The sequence below is a fragment of the Talpa europaea genome (genome assembly GCF_964194135.1).
Source record: "Talpa europaea genome assembly, chromosome: 1".
NCBI lineage: Eukaryota > Metazoa > Chordata > Mammalia > Eulipotyphla > Talpidae > Talpa > Talpa europaea.
This window is the reverse complement of record NC_140073.1, coordinates 85,060,920-85,076,441: the sequence shown is the minus strand read 5'-3', so window position 1 is coordinate 85,076,441 and position 15,522 is coordinate 85,060,920. Positions and strand designations below refer to the sequence as shown.

At 38.1% G+C, this 15,522-nt stretch overlaps 1 protein-coding gene across 1 annotated transcript in view; it reads left to right on the top strand.

Moving 5' to 3' along the window:
* The window catches only part of LRP1B (LDL receptor related protein 1B), a gene marked incomplete at its 3' end in the record, with an annotated part of 1,731,654 nt that overhangs the window by 643,134 nt on the left and 1,072,998 nt on the right, over positions 1 to 15,522 (top strand). The gene's annotated exons all lie outside the window — the stretch shown is intronic.

The following is a 15,522-nucleotide window of genomic DNA, read 5'->3' as shown; positions in this document are numbered from 1 at the left end:
ACTGAGTTGGAGGGAAAGCAAAAAAAAATTGAGACCAATGAGACCTTTTAGTGAGAGTGGGGTGATCCACAACCAAGTAAAAATTGAAAATAGATGTATGACAAGGAATAAAGGAACATTTTATATACATAAAGATCACTGATTTTCTTAATCTTTCATACTGAGTACTCCAATAGCACTGGGTTTCATGCATTTCAGTGTTGAAATGACAGTCACATATGATACAGTGATTTATTTTTTTTATCTATTTATCCTTGAATGTGAGGTCAGAAAGAAAGACAGATGATTAGTTTGATAGAATTCTTATTTCTAAATCTTTAATGACAACAGTACTTTAGCTATATTCTCACATTATTTTTCCTTTGTCAATTTTCACTGTATTCTAAATGTTTGTATTTTCAGTACTGGAAAATATTACAACTTGGCTATATTTGTTGAATTCATGTGTTGGCAGTCAATTAAATTGATAAAAAATCACTTGATATAATTTAAAGTTAGCAAAAAAAAACATATAGAAAGCGAGAGAGAGTGGGGGAGAGCAGGAGATAGATTTAGGGCTCTCCTTTTAATATAACATTTCCAGATACAATCTAGAAAGTTTTCAGTATAAGAGTCCCAACTAACCATTATTCTTTCATACTCATAATAGCAAATACCTGGTGACTTTGGTCATAACAAAATTACTTTAGTATGGTTCAGTCTTCCTTAGGTTACCAAGTGTGCTTCATATATATTAATTACATAAATAAAGCTCTAGATGTTATATGCAAGTAATTTTACTACACTGAGATTGCTGAAGAGTAAGGAAAAGGGAAAAAGATTTTTAAGCTCCAGAACAAGATATCAAAGCTACAAAATCTCCTTCCCCAGGGTCTTTAAAAATAGGACAGATGTCAGAGATGGCTTAAGGGTATAGTGCATCTGGACAAAATCAATCAATTTTACATCTTTTTGAGTGCCTGAATCTTCACAACATCCACTTGAAATATGTAAACACACAAGCCTTTACAAGGAAGTCCCTTTCACTGCAATTATTTTATTTGAGTGAATTACTAACAGATTGAAGGCACATGTATCTTTAGAGGTTCTTACTCCTGTCTTATATCTTCAAGTGTAATCATATAGATCATTCCAACAAATGATATCAATTAATATTTTATTTACAAGTTGAAACTCATAAATTTTATTTTAATTTTCTGTAATAATACTATATATATTTTCATATTTTTCTACATAAACTATCAATTTGTCAACTTAAGTAGCTCACATGCAAAAGTAAATTGTGCTTGAATATAAGAACTTATGAAATAAACACATTTCTAGGGAATTTGTATTACTTTGGTGAAGGCATTATGTGATCCAATGTTAATGTTTAATGTTAAACAGAAATGTGACATTAAATATCTTTACTTTAAATGCTAATTTTCCCAAAATATCTTGAGTAAATATTGCACATGCTTTTAGTTTTCATAAGTTACCATATAGTTAACTATTTGATATTTCAGCCTAGAACTATAATAGATTTTAAAATGCTATAATTTCCTACATATAATTGCATATGAATTGCCTTCCCCTCTTAAAATATGATTGCCTATCTAATATTTTCAAGAAACTGTATCCCATTGTTTCATTTTCAGTGTAAAAGAAAACAGTAAGCGTTTGCAATCAAGGTAATGAAGTTTTAGAAATCTTAATATATTACTTAGTTATAATGGCACTAAAACTTTTAAAATAATTTAAAGCAGTTATTTTTAAATTTCCACAAATTCATAGTTCTTACATTACTCAGTATTTTTTAAACTAGTATTACATTTTACCAGAGATTGAGTTTCAAATAATTCTTCAAGATATAATCAAATCTCAGTCTTTTACATGAATAAACAAACAAATAAAATTCAGTACTGAATAATTTAAAAATTTCTAATTTGAGGGCATCTTATGCTATCTGGTAATAACATGTATCAGATAATTTTTCTTGATTTTGTATCATCTAGTTATTAGTATATTTATATTCTTATAGTACATTCTATATTACAAAGTGGTAGGAGTGAAATTAAAAAAATATACATAAGTAAAAGGCTCTGTATCTCTGGAAATATGTGTGAAACTACCTGCTGTCAACACAGCCCAAAAGCTACACAGTTATGTTTGTATTGTAAAATAAAATGTGTCATAAAGGATGGTTGTATAATTTCATAGAACAATATAGGATCAGTGACACCCATACACAAAAGTGCTTTCTAAACCATTATTTCATTTATTCCTTATGATAATCATGAGGAACAAACATTATGATCCCCATTTTTATATATGAAAGAATAATCTCTGAGGTTAGATATTTACTAAATTCAGAAAACTAAAAAATGACAAAAACTGTAGTTGTTTTCTCTAAATCTCAACCTTCCCACTATGTCATGCTATTTCTCAAAAAGAAACTTGATGGAGAGTACAGAATTTAGGCTTGCCTGTAAAGTATTTTGTTGGTTGATAATAAAGTTTACTTTCCAGATGATGAGATTGCATGCAGAAGAATCTAGAAGTGGAAAAAAAAGTGTTTATTTTAGGGAGGTAAAAATGACATTAATTGAAGTAGAATATCTGTACTGAGAATAATTTATAAATAATTCTAAGTGATAATTAGATGATGAAATCAGGCCAAAAAGTTGGGGCTGTGGTCAGCAATTGAGACTATTTATGATTCTGACAGTAGTACCATTTGTAAGACCTAATATGAAGCTGTCTTGATGGTGGAGAAACATAATTTTTAGCATGGCTAATGAAGTAGACATTAATGAAGAAATAAACTGAACATACTTTCAACAGCTTATAGGGAACACCTGTGCAAGGAGATGTGCAAGGTGTTTGTGTTTTCTAGACAGAGACAGAGAGAAGTTTCCAAAAGAACACTATAAAATGCTTCCACATATGTTCACAATAGACATAAATAAATAACAGCATCAACCATAGTGTGGCTACAAAGTGTAAGAAACATGAGACATAATAACAGACAGCATCAAAGACAGCATCTGGTCAGTTTTGAAGGACCCTATATGCCTCCACCTTTGCAGTTTGCAGGGCCAAGACCTTGCAGAGATGAGGATCTGCAGTGTTGGAAACAGTGTAGAATAAGAAGGTGTGGGGGCACAGCAGGTACCCAATTTTTAAAAGGTAGGGGGAAAGGAATGCCAACTAAAAGGAAAGGTCAATCAGCCATGGGAACTTTGTTCACTTGTGTAGGTTAAATAAAAAATGAATGAGATGGAAGGCAGAGGATTGAGAACCAAGGAAAAAATAGAAATAGGGAGGGCAACAAAGATGAAAATCTGATTTGGTAATAAAACCCAGAAAGAGGGATGTGATAGAGGGTTCAAATAACTTCAAAGGTATTTGAAGGAGGAGGATTGGTGCTTTTCCAAGAGGCTATGATGGTCACAAATGCATATATTTGACCTTATCTGATATTACTGAAATAAATCACCACTCCTTCACAAAATGTACTGTCAATTATCTCAATCAGAAAAGACATATGAGGAGATTTATGTTTCTTTTACTATTTTTTTTTTTTTTACTAAATAAAGATGTGTACTCTGTGTTTAAAAAATCACTTAAACATTCAAAAGATACAGAAGAGAGAGAGCCTCCCTGGTGGTACAGCGGGTTGAGCGCAGCACTTGAAGCTGTCTGCAGCCTCTTCAGTGCGGGTTCAATTCCCAGTTAGCCAGGAAGAGTCCCACATGGCGAGGCAGACCTCTCCTGTCTCACTTGCTGCTCCCCTCAGCAGTGCTTTCAGTCTGTCTGCTTATTCTGCTCGCCACTCTGTCTCTGGTGAATCCTCTCACCCTCCTGCACCTCTGGCCTGTACTCTAGCTATTGTATAAATAAAAAATAAATCTGTAAAAAATACATAAAAAAGATACAGAAGAATCACATTATCCTAGAAAGTTTTTTTTTTTTAATAGAGGCATGTTTATTTATTTATTTTTTGTTTGTTTGTTTTGTTTATACATGCACTGGGTACAGTCAGAAGCGCAGGAGGGTGAGAGAATTCACCAGAGCCAGAGGGGGGAGCAGAGCAGGCAGAAGGACCGAAGTACACTGCTGAGGGGAGCAGCGGGCGGCAGGAGAGGTCTGCGCGCCATATGGGACCCTCCTCTGGTGGCCGGGGAGCAGCCGGAGGATCGAACCGGCGTCGCAGAGGCTGCGGGCAGCTTCGCAACCCAGCGCTCAACCGCTGCGCCACCGGGGAGGCCCTATCCTAGAAAGTTTTGTAATGTGAAGTTTATCCTATAAAATGATGACTATTTCAATTAATTGGGTAAGGTCTATAAAATTATAAATGTAAATACTATTTTCCAAGTTGATGTATTTTAAATCCTCCTAATTATGGAGCTTGTCTTTAATCAATAACTGTATTTGAATTTATGCTACTCTACACAGATCCCCTAAAATTTGGGAACTTTGGGAAGTTTTCTGAATGCACATTACTAAAAGCAGAAGTGACATTCTCACTAGACCTACCATAAACTTTTTAAGTCTTTCTGTGCTATTTTGAAATTCCTCTTATGCTCCCTTGTCACTCCACTGCTTCTCCCTGTTCCCCTCAAACTCATAATTCACCAAGAGATAATTCCTAGCATATCAGGGAGCCTCTGACTTTGCTCCCTGGTATGTCCAGGTTGTCAATTCTGGTTGTGAAATATTTATATTTCTTAAAAGTCATCATGAGATGAATCATTTAATGCAATATTGACATAGTCTCAGGATTTCACATTGCTTGGGAATCACATGTCTCTCCTTGTCACACAGGTAGATAGATGGGTAGCAGGGATCAGGTTGAGTCTTTTCTCCACCTAAAGATGGACTAAAGGAATCATGAGGGATATACACAGCTTTATTGCATAAATGATCATGGGGAATCTAGGGTGAACTATTCCCCCAGAAATAGTTCTTATTACCTAACTTCTGGGAGTATTTCAGTTGAGGCAGGCATGTCTTGATACTATCCCCATTTTTTTAGGAATAAAACAACAAAATAATAACTTTAGCAGAAGTGTCCTACTGAAAAATCACAACACTGATCAAAGGGGTTTGAATTATTAATTTTATCAATATTGAGATGAGTCTCAAGGCTTGCAGCAACATCCTCAATTTCTCTAGTTTGTATCAGTGCATCTCTCTTTTTCAAAGCTTTATTTATTTATGCATACAAGAACTGGAGTGTAAGCCAAAGGTGCAGGGGCGGTGAGAGGATTCACCAAAGACAGAGTTGGGGGGCAGAACAGGCAGATCTACTGAAATACACTGCTGATGGGAGCAGCGGGCAGGTGAGACAGGAAAGGTCTCCTGTGCCATGTGGGTCACCTGCCTGGCTTGGGATCAAACTCATGCTGCAGTGGCTGAGGATAGCATCATAGTGCTGTCTTTAACCCCTACACGACCTGGGAGTCCCCTATATCAGTGTATCTTAAAAACATCTTGTTGCTTTGATTTGAAAATTTGGGGAGGACTAGTTGTAAGGTGCAGTCCATCCAGCCATGCCTGAGTATCTTACAGGTCACCTAGTAATGATGAAAGCTAAAACAAGAGTATTTAAAAGATGAAAACAATTTTAGTGATTAGTCTATAAAGAAACAAGTTAACTTTTTCATTCTCCTACATGAATTTATTTTTTCTTTGCAAGTTGCTAGTAGGGTGACTATATTAGTTCTCACAGTGTTTTTGAGAATTTCAACATTGTTCTGGTTTGTTTTTAATAAGCTGATTTTTTCTGATACACGTGCATTTCACTCTTTTTACTCTGCACTTAACTATATGTCAGTCTTAAACATAAGATATCCTGTGTTCATTTGAGCCAGTCCAAATACTTTTAAAACAACATCTTCTTATACATGCTAGTGTTTGGTCTCTATAAAATTTCTGAAATCTCCCAGGTGTATGAAATATTCTGTGACTTATTTCTGGAATTTTTACAGAGTTTATATATAACTGGCCTAACCACTACTTTGACAGTTATGCAAGGATGCATATTTTAAAATTTGTAGGGATCAGACAATTAATATTAAAAAGAACTATGTTGTGTCTGCCATGGGAGTTTATAGCTTTGCAAATCATTTTTAAATCAAAATCATATTATAAATCAATTTTCATTTATCTTACAAATATAAAATTCAGTAGCCGGAAACATTCCTTATAAAAGTGTTTCACTTCCATATATTCCTGGAATTTAAATTTAAATGTATGTTTGTACTTCAGTTATATAATTATATGGAAATTTGTGTATTTATTTTTAAAAGGTTGAAGCTCAAGCTAAAGATAGAAGTTTTAGGTAAAATGAGTTGTGTTCATTTTTGACAAAATAATTTGTCATATGCTCTTTGACTAAAGTAGGAGCCTTATATTGCAGTAATCATATAAAATGTGAATATACATGAAATCATAGAGAAAGCTTTCAGAAGTAGCACTTCAGCTATTGAAGCTACATCATAAAAATTTGTTCATATCCCCCAAACCACAAAAGGTTGAAAGTTGTTTTAACATCAAATAAAATTACTTATACCTTTAATTCATATTTGATGAGGCATTTCAAAAACACATTTTTTGGCAACTCCAAGTTTATTTGTTTTGACTTGCATAATATTTTCGCTCTATACATCTAACACATCACTATTTTCTGTAATCTCATACTTTTGCATATCTTAGGATATGTTAGATTGGCCTTATATCTATTTGTTTGCAGTAACGAAATAGTGAAAGTAAAACTGATTTTTTTTTTCCTTGAAGACTTGAAACAAAAAAAGTTATGATATTCAAGTATTTAGTAAAAGGCAACTCACCTCCTTGGAATATTCTTTACTTATAAGAAATCTAAATATTTAAGCAGTCTAAATATTTCACAGCCAGGCAATATGAAGAGTTCTTTATATAATCTGTAGAACTACCACCCTGTAGGGGCAGGAAGACATGGAGCAGGATCTTTGATTCCAGCAGCCGGGTGAAGGAGGAATGTTCTGGAGCCCTTGGTGGCTTTTGCAGGGTTTTATTGGGATTTACCAGGTACACAGCAGGCAAGGTTCCTGGGGGCCGTGAGGCTGGCAGGCCTCCCAGCTCCCAGCAAGTCTTCACTCTGGGCTCTCTGGCGTTCTCTGGTGGTCTCAGCTGTTCCGCTTCTCGTGGTTCTACTGATCTGCTTTGCTTCCCCTGGTTCAGCTTCTGCTGGTGTCTCCATGACACCACCCTTAAAAGCCCAGTCTTAGCGGGTGAATCCCATCTACATATGCCCATACCCTATTCCAGGTGCCTGCCATCAGGACCACAGGGTTCCGTCATCTATCCTGATGGCAGGAGGGCAGAAAAGCCTGATGCTTTTTACCTTACCCTACACACCCAATGAAGCCCAGTGAATTTACTTAACTTGGGCAAATCACTCAGTTTATAAATGTCGGTGCCTGTGACTGGATCCAAGAATCTGACTTCTGAGTCTGTTAATCAGCCAGTTGTGCTGAATTTATTTACCTGACTGCATCTCACAGTAGCCATTGCTTTGGCATCAATCCATTTTGATATTCACAACAACCCTTTAAAGTAAACTCAGAGGAAACTTTCATTCACAGATGAGGAAACATACCCTTAATTGATTAAATAAATTATATCCATGAGTACTTACATAACTCTGGTTAAATCTGAAGTGTGCCTTCTGGAATCTGGGCTGTAGTAATAATCAGATTAACATGTGAATTATATAAGAGTTATATGGTACAGTTTGGATGTTGGAGAGCTGGGCAAGTTTCCTAATCATTATGGAAAATTTGGAGAATGTCTATTGAACTATAGATTGATTTTGGAAATTATATCTCTAGAAAGAAAAATGGTAATTATATAAAAAGTAGAGTTACCTGCAGCAGTTAAACTCAGTGAGTTTGCTCTATAAATCATTGACTTTTTAGCATATTCTGTTGCATTATAGCTACTCTGTAAAGATTGTTTAAACAAAAGAATCCTTCCATAACAATATGTGTAGGGTAAGGAAAAATGTCAGGCTTTTCTGCCCTCCCGCCGTCAGGATAGATGATGGATCCTTGAGGTCCTGAATGCATGCCTGATGGCGGGCACCTGGAATAGGGTGTGGGCCTAAGTAGATGGGATTCACCTGGGCTGAGACTGGGCTTTTAATGGCTGAGACACGGGGACGCCAGCAGTAGCAGAAGCCGAAAGAGAAGCCCAAAGCAGAAGCAGAGAAAGCCAGAGAGCCCAGATAGAGTGAAGATTTGCTGGGGGCTGGGAGGACTGCCAGCCTCCCAGCCCCCCAGCACCCTTGCCTGCCATATGCCTGGTGAACCCCAATAAAAGACCTGAAAAAAACCACTGAGGACTCTGACTCCTCCTTTACCTGGTCTGCATGGGATCAGAGAACCTGCACCGTGTCCAGTCCTGCCTTTACAATATGTAACTAGCTATTTTCACATTCTTAAAAAATAGATTAAAAATGAAATCACCTTTAGGTTGATACAACTCAGTGAAATTGCACTACAGTCTTTTTGTCTTGGCACCTGATATAATTCTAACAGGAGTAGCGCCGAGAAGTTGCCATTTTCCATATTTCACATTTGAGAAAAATGAGACTCACAGTTTAAGTACCTTGATCAACTTATGTAAGAATAAGGGAGGACAATGACTGAGTCAAACCATCCCTCATATTTTAGATCCATGCTACTTTAAGATTTGAAAAGGATATTTCTACTTTTAATGCATTGTTTCAAAATTTTGAATTTTTTGAAACACTAAAAAGAAATGATTGTATGACATGATATGAGTGCTAATTGCTACAGTGGTAATCGTATTACAGTATGTAAATGCTTCAAATTACATCCTGTGTACCTTAGTTTGCAAAATGCAGTATGGCAAATGATTTTCTTTTTTTTTTTTTTTATAAATTTTATTGTTATATTCCCCATACAATTGCAGCCCCCCATTCTGACCCCAATCCCTCCCCTCCCGCCCCCGCCCCCCTAAAAGTGTCTCTGGTTCATAGTTTTTTGTTGATTTTGATTTTCACTTTCTTATAGTTATTCATTTTCCTGGTCCCTTATTTAAGTTTTCTAGATTCCTGCTATGAGTGAGACCATCCGGTATTTTTCTTTTTCTTTTTGGCTTATTTCGCTGAGCATGATCCCTTCCAGCGCCATCCATGTTGCAGCAAATTGCATGTGTTTATCTTTTTTGAATGCTGAGTAATATTCCATGGTATATATGTACCACATCTTCTTGATCCAGTCATCTATTTTTGGGCATTTGGGTTGTTTCCAAAGCTTAGCTATTGTAAACAGTGCTGCTATAAACATAGGGGTGCAGGTGTTCTTTGGAATTGATGTTTCTGTGTCCTTTGGGTAAATACCTAGGAGTGGAATTGCTGGATCATATGGAAGCTCTATGTTTAGTAGGTCCAGAAATCTCCACACAGCTTTCCACAGTGGTTGGACCAGTTTGCACTCCCACCAACAGTGCAGAAGAGTTCCTTTTTCTCCACACCCTCGCCAACATTTGTTGTTGCTAGTTTTTTTAATATGTGCCATTCTCACTGGTGTAAGATGGTATCTCATGGTAGTTTTGATTTGCATTTCCCTGATGACAAGTGATGTTGAACATTTTTTCATATGCCTGTTGACCATTTGCATTTCCTCTTCAGAGAAGTTTCTTTTAAGCTCTTCTGCCCATTTTTTGACTGGATTATTTTCTTTGTTGTTGTTGAGTCTCATCAGCTCTTTGCAGATTTTTGTGATCAGTCCTTTATCATTAGTGTTGGGTGCAAAAATGTTCTCCCAGTTGGTGGGGTTTCTCTTTGTTTTTGTTATTGTCTCTTTTGCTGTGCAAAAGCTCTTTAATTTGATGTAGTCCCAGCAGTTTATCTTTGCCTTCACTATCACTGCTTTGGGTGATGTGTCTGTAAAGATGTCTTTGATGTGCAAATCACATAGTGTTTCGCCTATATTTCCTTCTATATATTTTATGGTTTCAGGTCTTATGTCTAGTTCTTTAATCCATTTTGAGTTGATTTTTGTGTATGGTGTGAGGTGGTGGTCAAGCTTCATTCTTTTGCATGTAGCGACCCAGTTTTCCCAGCACCATTTATTGAACAAACTTTCTTTGCTCCAATGCATAGTCTTTGCTCCTTTGTCAAAGATTAGTTGACCATAAATCTGTGGGTTTATTTCTGGATTTTCTATTCGATTCCATTGGTCTGTATGTCTGTTCTTGTTCCAATACCATGCAGTTTTGATGATTATGGCTTTGTAGTATAGTTTGAAGTCTGGGAGTCTGATGCCTCCATTCCCTTCTTTTTTTTTCAGGAGAGCTTTGGCTATTCGGGGTTTTTTGTGATTCCATATGAATTTCATCAATAATTGTTCTATTTCTTTGAAGAATGACATTGAAATTTTGATTGGAATAGCATTGAATCTGTATATTGCTTTTGGAAGGATGGCCATTTTAATAATGTTTATTCTTCCAATCCATGAGCAGGGGATGTCTCTCCATTTCTTTGTGTCTTCTTCTATTTCTTTTAACAGTGTTTTATAGTTTTCTTTGTATAGGTCCTTTACCTCTTTTGTTAGATTTATTCCCAAATATTTGATTTTTTTTGTTTCAATAACAAAAGGGATGGTCTTTTTGATTTCTTCTTCTTCAGATTTATTGTTTGTGTATAGGAAGGCTACTGACTTTTGCGTGTTGATTTTGTATCCTGCCACTTTACTGAACTGATTGATGAGTTGAATTAGCTTTTCTGTGGAGTTTTTGGGGTTCTCTATGTATAATATCATATCGTCTGCAAATAGTGATAGTTTGACTTCTTCTTTTCCTATTTGGATTCCTTGGATGTCTTTCTCTTGTCTTATTGCCCTGGCTAGGACTTCCAGTATTATATTGAAAAGCAGTGGTGAGAGTGGACATCCTTGTCTTGTTCCAGATCTTAATGGAATTGCTTTCAGCTTTTCACCATTGAGAATGATACTGGCTGTTGGCTTGTCATAGATGGCCTTTATGATGTTGAGGTATGTTCCTTGTATCCCAAGAATTTCAAGGGCTTTTATCATGAATGGGTGTTGCACTTTGTCGAAAGCTTTCTCAGCATCTATTGATATTATCATATGGTTTTTATATTTCTTTTTGTTGATGTGTTGAATAACGTTGATTGATTTTCGGATGTTAAACCATCCTTGTGCCCCTGGAATGAATCCAACTTGGTCGTGGTGAATTATCTTATGGATACATTGTTGGATTCTGATAGCTAAAATTTTATTGAGGATTTTTGCATCAGTGTTCATTAGGGAGATTGGCCTGTAGTTTTCCTTTTTTGTGTTGTCCTTGTTCGGTTTTGGTATTAGTGTAATGTTGGCTTCATAAAACGTGTTTGGTATTGTCCCTTCCTTCTCAATTTTTTGGAAGAGTTTGTGAAGGATAGGCACTAATTCGTCTCTGAATGTTTGGTAGAATTCATTTGTAAATCCATCAGGTCCTGGGCTTTTGTTTTTGGGGAGGTTTTTGATTACCATTTCAATTTCGCTAATTGTAATTGGTCTGTTTAGGTGTTCTATTTCTTCTTTATCTAGCTTTGGGTGATTGTAGAGTTGTAGGAATTTGTCCATCTCCTCTAGATTGTTAAACTTGTTTCCATATAACTGTTCATAGTAGTTACTGATTATTCTTTTGATTTCTGCTGTGTCCGTTGTGATTTCTCCTCTTTCATTGATGATCCTGTTTATTTGTGCTTTCTCCCTTTTTTCCTTTGTGAGCCTGGCTACGGGTTTGTCTATTTTATTGATTTTTTTCAAAGAACCAGCTCTTTGTTTCATTGCTCTTTTGGATTGTTTTTTTAGTTTCAATTTCATTCATTTCTGCTTTGGTTTTTATTATTTCTTTTCTTCTACTGGTTTTGGGGTTTTTTTGTTGTTCTTTTTCTAGATCTTTGAGCTTCGAGATTAGGTTGTTTCTTTGCGTTCTTTCTTGTTTCTTGATGTGAGCTTCTATTGCTATATATTTTCCTCTTATTACTGCTTTTGCTGCATCCCATACATTTAGGATATTGGTGTCCTCCTTGTCGTTCAATTCAAAAAATTTTTTAATTTCTTCTTTGATCTCCTCATTAGTCCAATGGTCTTCCAGTAGTGTGGTTTTTAATCTCCATGAGGTAGGAAAGTTCCTTGCCTTCTTTTTATGGTTTATTTCTAGTTTGATGCCTTCATGGTCAGAAAAGATGGTTGATATGATTTCAATCTTGGTGTATCTGTTGATGTTTGTCTTGTGCCCCAGTATGTGATCGATCCTGGAGAATGATCCGTGTGCGCTTGAGAAAAATGTGTACTCCGTTTTTTTGGGGTTTAGTGTTCTATAGATGTCTGTTAAGCCCAATTGCTCTAGGTCTTTATTTAGAGCTTTGGTTTCTTTACTTATTTTTTGTCTTGTTGATCTATCCATTGTTGATAGTGGTGTGTTGAAGTCTCCCACTACGTATGTGTTTTCTCTGATGTCTGTTTTCAGAGAGGACAACAGTTGTCTGATATATTTTGGTGCTCCTTCGTTTGGTGAGTATATGTTAATGAGTGTTATTTCTTCTTGAAGTATTGTCCCCTTGATCATAATGTAGTGACCATTGGGGTCTCTTTTTATCTTTTTGAGTTTGAAATCTGTTTTATCTGATATAAGTATAGCTGTTCCTGCTTTCTTTTTTGGTCCATTTGCTTGTAGGATTGTTTTCCATCCTTTAATTTTGAGCCTATTTTTATCTTTTGTAGCTAAATGTGTTTCCTGGAGACAGCAAAAGGTTGGGTTTTGTTTCTTAATTCAGGCTGCAACTCTGTGTCTTTTTATTGAAGAGTTTAGTCCATTTACATTTAGAGTTAATATTGATATGTTAACATCTGTATTTGCCATTGTGTTTGTCTTTCTTTTGATTTTATTTATTTATTCTTTTAATAACTTTTTTTTTTTTTTTGGCCTTCTTTCATTGTTATTCATCGCTCTGAGGTTCTGGCTTTAGGACTCCTTGTAGTATTTTTTGGAGTGGGGGTTTAGTTGCAATGAAATTCCGGAGTTTCTGTTTGTCTGGGAAGGTCCATATTCTTTCTTCAAAGAGGAAGGAGAGCTTTGCGGGATAGAGTATTCTTGGATGGCATTTGTTTTCTTGGAGTCTGTTGACTATGTCCCTCCACTCTCTCCTTGCCCGTAGTGTTTCTTCGGAGAAGTCTGATGTCAGCCTGATTAGTTTTCCTTTGAATGTTATCTGTTTCTTCCCTCTTGCCAGCTTCATTATTTTTTCCTTGTCCTGGATTCTTGGGAGCTTTACTATTATGTGTCTTGCTGTATTTTTCCTTTCGTCGTGGAAGTTTGGTGTTCTTCTTGCTTCTTGTATATCAATTTTCAGCTCCTTCTTCACATTTGGGAAGTTCTCTTCAATTATCTCTTTGAATATTTTCTCTGTTCCTACATCTCTCTCCTCTCCTTCTGGTATTCCTATAACTCTTATATTTCCTTTCCTCATGGAGTCAGATAGTTCCCGAAGTCTTTCTTCGTTCTTTTTCCTTCGTACTTCTCTTTCCTTTTCTGTTTTGGTTCTTTTTATTTCTGTGTCTTCAAGATTACTTATTCGTTCTTCCATTTCATCTATTCTGTTTTCATTGCTTTTCCCAGAATTCTTTAGTTCTTCCATTAATTCTTTGATCTCCTGCATTTCTTTTACTTCCCTCTTTAGGGACTCAATTTCTTTCTTCTGACCATTGTTTTCCCTCTCTAGGGACTCAATTGCATTCTTCTGATTGTTGATTATTTTTCCCTTATCATTGTTTTCCTTTATGACTTCTGTCAGTTTTTTAATCACGGCAATTTTAAATTCTCTTTCTGGAAGGCTCAGAAATTCTTCCAAGTTATTGTCGTTGCAATCTGGGGGCTGGCTTTCTTTTTGTGGTGTGCTTTTTCTCTGGAGAGTTGCTAGGTTGCGTGTGGTTCTTCTCCTCCCTACTGTCTGTTTTCTAATTTGCCGTATGCGTTCGGACACTGTGTTGTTGGGACTGGCCGGCATCTTGGGTGGGCTTCTCTGTTCCCCTCTGGTTCTTCCAGGAGTCATCTGTCAGTTTCAAGCAGCCTTTACTGGAGAAAGGTCCCTGTTCTAAAATGCCGATGTGGGGACACACTCCCCTGTGCGCCTGGTCTGCCCCGGTGGTGGGTTCCTGCTCCCCTCTGGGCTTGGACTGCAGGCCAGAGGGGGTCTGGCGTGGGCGAACTTCCCCCGCTCACCTCTGGCTCCTGAGGAAGCCTTCTGCAGGTAGTCTTTACTGAAGAAATGTCCCTGTTCTAAAATGGTGATGTGGGACACACTCCCTGCGCTTCTGGTCTCAGGCACACTCTTCTGCGCGCCTGGTCTGCCCCGGCTGTGGGTGCTCGCTCTCCCTGTGGGCTCAGACTACTTGTTCGGAAGGGGCCCGGTGTGGGCTAACTCCCCAGCTGGCCACTAGCTCCTTCAGTAGCCTGTGCTGGGGTCAAGTCGCTAGGTGGCGCCAGAGATCTCTCCTAGAGCCCTTGGGGAGCTGATTTTCCACCCCATGGGACAGGGAGCAGAGCGGGGATGGTAGGGTACACCTCAACGGCTTTGGGGTGCTGTGTCTGCCTTGTGCCCCACCGTCGTGGGGAACCCACGCCCCTAATTTCGTGCCCCGGGTCTCAGTTCCAAAGCCCTCAGTTCCAGGACGAGGGCTGTAGCCCAGATCAGTGGCGCGGGAATGGCGCCTTTTGAATCCCGCTCCCCTGCCTGGGCACCTTGTTCCTGCTCACTCAGGGAGGGCCTCTGCCGTCTCCCCGCAAGCCTAGGTCGCAGTCGTGGGGACCTGGGCAGCTGCAATCCGAGCGCTGCTTTCGCGCAAGCTTACCGGGCGGCTGGGGCTATGTGCTGATGCTGGTCTCCTCCTGGGTACGGGGCTCTCTTTAATGGCGCCTGGAGCTCACCTCTGCGGTGGATCCTGCAGGGTTCGCCTCAGCTCCCGTTCACGGGGTGTGGTGGCTGAAATAGTTCCTTTCCACTCACAGTCCCACTTGCTGCGTCCGTTTTTCTTGTTGGGTGTTTTGGTTTGTTGTTTTCCTCCTCTCTGCCGGTTGGAGAGTGCCGCCTCTGTGGGCGGGGGAGGGGAGCAGGGTTCTGCGCTTCCCTCCCTTCTCGTCCTCTTTTATGGCAACTTTCTTCTTTGGGCAGTTTGCTGGAGTCGTCCGTTTATCTTCCGTGTCCCAGTTCTCACTGGGACCTGCCGCTTTTCCTCCCTATTAACTTTTTTTAATGGGAGATCTTACTCGCAGCGTCTCCTCGCCGCCATGTTGCTCCGCCCCCTCGGCAAATGATTTTCAATTAAAGAATAAATATGCTCCATTTTTTTGCTACCTTAAAAAAAAAAGTGTTTCTGGGAGCTGCTCTCCTGCCCACCTGTGACCATCCAGGTGTCTCTTCACCAACCTTCTCCTTTGCAAAGAAGCAGAGGCAGCTCTCCT